We start from the raw sequence: 5,585 nt of genomic DNA, 5'->3' as shown, positions 1-5,585 counted from the left end.
TCTTAAATATATTCAGTCACTTTGCCTCCATAGCAGCCTGAGGGAGAGTATTCTATAGGTTCACCATCAAGTGAAGAAATTTCTGTTCATCTTGGTCTGTATCTTGGGACCGTGGCCCCTTGTTATATACCACCCTGACCATGGGATGCATCATCCTTGCATTCAGTCTGTCCAGCCTGTCAGAATTGGATGTTTCAATGAAATACTCTCTCATTCTTCTGAACTCCAATGAATACAGGCCCCTGTGAATCCAATCCCTTGTACTACAAGCTTCCAATCCAAGAATCAGCCTATTAAATCTTTGCTGCATTCCCTCTATTGCAACTACTTACTTCTCGGTAGGGAGACCAAAATACTCTGGGTATGGTCTCACCATTACCCTGTACAACTACAATAAAACTTCCTTGCTTCTCAATTCAAGCCCTCTTTCAATGAAGGCCACCATACCATTTGCCTTCCTAACTGCATGCTGCACTTGCATGCTTGCATTCAATGACCAGTGTACAAGGACATCCAGGTCCCTTTGTACATTGACATTTCCCAATTATCACCATTTAAGAAATACTCTATTTTAGTTTTATCCTATCAAAGTAGACAACCTCTCATTTATCCACATTATACTAGATCTGCCATGCATTTGCCTTCACTCGAGTCTTCCTTCTACATCCCTGTCACTCTCATTCCCATCAAGTCTTATCATCTGGAAACTTGGAAATACGACATTGATTCCTTCATCTGAATCTTTGACATATGTTATGAGTAGCTGGTGCCCCAGCACTGATTCCTGTGTGCCCCACTCCAATAACCTCCTGTATGGGAACTTATTAAAATTCAGAAAATTCAAATACAACCATCCTACTGATTACATCCTTTTAACCAAAAAACTGATTTCCTTTTCATAAACCCACATTGTCTTTGAGATCGTATCAACAATATTACAGTGTCCTGCTATCGTACCCTTTATAATAGACACCAGCATTTTCTCTACTACAGCTATTAGACTAATGGCTCTGTAATTCCTGGTTTTCTTCCTCCCTTAGTTTTTAAACAGTGTGTAACATTTGCCTCTTTCAAATCTGCTGGGACTATTCCAGAATCTGCAGAATTTTGGAAATTAACAATTAATTTATCCACTGTTTTCACAGCCACCTGCTTTAGTACCCTGGGATATAAGTTATCAGGCCTTGGGGATTTTTCAGCTTTAATCCCATTAATTTCTACCAACTATTGTTTTAAGAAACTAACGCCCCTCAATTCCTCCTTCCCTTGCTTCCCTAGCATGTCTGGGAAATTATTTGCATCTTCCAAAACGACAGAGCTAAAATAGTTAATTGCTGTCCTTGTTTTCCTTTATCAATTCTCCTGTTTCAGACTGTACGTTTGTCTTCACTAATCTCTTTCTTATATATACATACATGCTCTTGCAGTTTCCCTTTACATTCCATGCAAGTTTTCTCTATTTTTCCCTCCTTAATTAATCTCTGCAATTCCTCCCAGCCCTTGGGATTGCTACTTTTTCAAGCAACTTAGTATGACTTATTTTTGGATCTAATACCAAACTTAATTTCCTAAAATAGGCTAAATGGTCTTAGCTGCAACTTTGATTATTCTGGGTGAAAAATTGCTTTCTGACTAACAGACACTGACACTCGGTTGAGGAGCGGGGTGCTGCACAGAGTTCTGGCCTGGTGTCTGGAGCTTCACAACCCGCTGATGCCTGTGTGGACACTTACGCTGAGGCTGAGGGCTCAGGATGTAGAGGATTGCCCTGCTGTCCTGCCAGAGAGGACAATGTCAAACAGCGATATAGCTCCAATCCCACAGTGCATCTGACCGACGAGGGAGAAGATGAGGTGGATAGTTACATCTCACTGGGCTCTGATCAAACGGAAACAGGTTAATGTCAATGATGTTTGTTCCTTCTCCCACCGACTCACTTCAATTAGTCCATTGCTGATTCTTAATGTGGGAGGTGGGGCGGAGGTGCATCTGACGAGGTCTGGGTCTGTTCTTTGGCACCACTATGACCTGATTTTGCTTCTAATCTTTGTCTTTTGTTTCCTGTCAGACTACATAAACCAGGCAGATGAAACTTTATCTCCCAGCCAAGCTCTGGCTCGTGGTAATGGCAGGAATGGGTCCCTAATCCCAAAAGGTCTGTTCAGAAACACCGTGGAAAATCCTGAATATCTAAGTCAACCGAGTCTGTCTGGGAACAAGGACCTGCCATTTGATCATCCTGATTATTGGGCACCGGATCTCCAGAGCAGGTTGCGCTCTGGGAATTCTCCTTGCCTGATCCCTGCTACCCCGACACTAACACAACCCAACGGATACATCCGGGTTGCAACAGCAGAGAATGCTGAATATCTTGGCCTGGCAGAGGCTAGCAGTGTATAGAGGAATCTGGCAGCTTTGGTATAACCAGCTGTCTCACTGCCAGAAGACTGAACTGACATCAAAATCTAAGCGTACTCAGCAGAAGAACTCTATCTCTCATGTTCAACAGCATCCGTTGAAAAGGCAGCTTATTTTACTCAGCACCTTAACTAAATCTTACTGTAAACAGGCTTTGGTGAGTGAGACCTTTGTTGGTGCCACAGTTTCTGTTCTGGAATCTTTCACAAATGTGCACATTATTCCCGTTGAATCAGAGCCTAGGTCAACCGGTGAACTGGTAGTAAACACCATGCTGACCTGGGCCATTGAACAAAAGCTTTTGGAAGCAAGCAGGCAGACTGTGAAATGTTTCCTCAGAGTCCTGTTTGGATTACAACTCTACAAAATCATAACACTATTCAAGAATAGCAAAAAAATCCCATTCTGATCCAGGTGATTCACTGTGAATCTGTCAGGCCATCCAGACTGGATCCCACATCTAAGATCTGCTTGAGAAGTCTCAGTGCAGCTACCCTTTCCTGAGTATTGCCTCCACCCTCTCCCCCCGATGCAGTGCCCCACACCCCCGTTCCTGGGTGCTGGCCACTCCCCGCCACCTCTATGGTTTGGATGTGGGGAGGGCTCTGACCTTGTGGGATACCAGGTGTCTGTTTCTGGTGGGAATGGGCAGCATCACATTTAACAGATGAGTATTTCCCTGGACCCTGGTTGGACGAATCAAGGGACAGGCAGTGAGGAGCTGGTCCTGACGGGGGAAGAGAGGATGATACTGGGATCCGAGAGAGATCACCAAGCAGCAGGCAAGATGTGAGAATTCACTGAACAACATTAAAAGGAATTGACTTTTGTTTGTAAGTGAAGTTTAAAGTTTATACAACAGAATGTTGGAAATGAGTTGCTTTTGGTTTGGAGAATGTTGTAGACATTACTCAATGCTGAAATTCATGAGTTTTTAATCAGTTTGATCAGAGTTTTTGTATATTCGATTATGGGGAAAGAGTTTTATATGTTTGAAAAAGATATTTTTTCTAGAAGTATCCATTTGATGTGAATGTTTCGATTTTAGCACTTTGTTTACGGGAAATGGTTTGATTTTATTCTGATTACAGCTGGTGGAAGCGTCCAAGTGGCCCTCAGCCCATGGCACTCACTCCTTTAGCCATCTGTATTGCTCCATTGCAGCCTCAGAGCTGCTTTGTTTGAATGGAGGGCCAGCCAGGAGTGAGTTACTGTTTGACAAACTGGTCTTCAATTAGGCTCCAGTGCAGTTAGAGCTATTGCAATCAGAACTATGCTGTGATGAACCAGCGGTTTCAAGGATGCATTCTTGGTCCTGTGGGTTTACCAAGTGCAGGTGACAGGAGCTTGTTATTTCTAAGCACGGATGAGGGTGTAGTAGTCTCATACTAACAGAGACTCCTCATGCCTGGGTTCTTATTAGACTTTGCCCAATTGCATTGCTCATTGGAGTCAATTTGGGATCAGTCAATAAGCATTTGATATGATTTTGTAAAATTGCTGTGGTGAATTACCCCAGCTATTGTATATTTGACATTTTCTCTAAATCTGGATCCTGTAAAACACTATGTACTGTAAATAAATCTCACTCTATTTTTACATTCTCTTATTTTGTTATCACATTTGGAAATTGCATTTCATTACACCAGCGTGTCCCTATTTGGAACTTTTCACATTTCCAATTCTCTAGGTTCCTTCTCTCAGTCACTCATCACAGAATTAAAGGGGCATTGAGGAAAGAGGGGTGAACAATGATCCTTCAAACTGAAGCAAGGTGTAGGGGAAAAGAACCAGGAAATTGACCTTCATAGCTACTCACTGTGTCTGCTAGGAATTATGTGCATTTCCAGGCACCACACCTCAGGAAGAATGTCAAGGCTTGGAGAAGGCACTGAGGGGATTTACTGGAATGGTACCAGTGTTGAGGAACTTAACTTGAGAGACTGAAGAAGGTCAGCTTGTTCTCCTTGGAACAGAGAAAGTTGATGAGAGATTTATTGGAGACGGTCAAAATCAGGAAAGGCTTTGGTAGTGTACAAAAAGAGAAGCTGTTTGCAGTGGCAGAGAGAGTGATAACCAGTGAGAGACAGAAGATAATTGCAAAAGCACCAGAAGCAACATGAAGAGAATGACACAGCAACTTGTTGCAAGCTGCGATGTGTTGCATGAAAGGCCACCATTTTCAATAACTTTCATACAAATATGAGGGTCATCCTGTGGACCATGTTCTACCATTCAGTCAGATCATGGCTGATCCATTTGTGGGAATTCCACATTCCTGTCCCCTCAATAATCCTCGATTCCCTCGGCCTTACAAGAATCTATATACCCCCACTTTAAATATTCAATTACTTCACCTCCAGTGCCCCTTCTGAGGAAAGTGTTCCAGAGGAAATTGGATAGATGCTTGAAGATGAGATATTTAAAGGAAAGAGCAGGAGGTGGGACCAATTATATGGCCCCTTCAAAAAGCCAACAAATGAATGCTTGGAACCACAAAAAATTGCAGCAAATCATTCAGCCCAGTCAGCCTACTTTGATATTATCTTGGCTGTTTCTCTATCTCAAAGCCGTACTTCCACTGAACCCCAAAACTTTGACACTTTTAGCTCTAGAAATCTATTTCTTTCTTAAATATATTCAGTCACTTTGCCTCCATAGCAGCCTGAGGGAGAGTATTCTATAGGTTCACCATCAAGTGAAGAAATTTCTGTTCATCTTGGTCTGTATCTTGGGACCGTGGCCCCTTGTTATATACCACCCTGACCATGGGATGCATCATCCTTGCATTCAGTCTGTCCAGCCTGTCAGAATTGGATGTTTCAATGAAATACTCTCTCATTCTTCTGAACTCCAATGAATACAGGCCCCTGTGAATCCAATCCCTTGTACTACAAGCTTCCAATCCAAGAATCAGCCTATTAAATCTTTGCTGCATTCCCTCTATTGCAACTACTTACTTCTCGGTAGGGAGACCAAAATACTCTGGGTATGGTCTCACCATTACCCTGTACAACTACAATAAAACTTCCTTGCTTCTCAATTCAAGCCCTCTTTCAATGAAGGCCACCATACCATTTGCCTTCCTAACTGCATGCTGCACTTGCATGCTTGCATTCAATGACCAGTGTACAAGGACATCCAGGTCCCTTTGTACATTGACATTT

General features: G+C 42.7%; 1 long non-coding RNA gene across 1 annotated transcript; it reads left to right on the top strand.

Moving 5' to 3' along the window:
- The first annotated feature begins 1,639 nt into the window (after positions 1-1,639).
- LOC125482308 lies at positions 1,640-4,022 on the top strand. The gene is made up of 2 exons (XR_007261602.1): positions 1,640-1,896; positions 2,069-4,022. It is a non-coding gene; the product is annotated as an uncharacterized LOC125482308 (long non-coding RNA).
- The last annotated feature ends 1,563 nt before the right edge of the window (positions 4,023-5,585 follow it).

The sequence above is a fragment of the Rhincodon typus genome, unplaced genomic scaffold (assembly GCF_021869965.1).
Source record: "Rhincodon typus isolate 14 unplaced genomic scaffold, sRhiTyp1.1 hic_rhity00008580, whole genome shotgun sequence".
In the NCBI taxonomy this organism is placed as follows: Eukaryota; Metazoa; Chordata; class Chondrichthyes; order Orectolobiformes; family Rhincodontidae; genus Rhincodon; species Rhincodon typus.
This window is presented reverse-complemented; position numbering and strand designations above follow the sequence as displayed.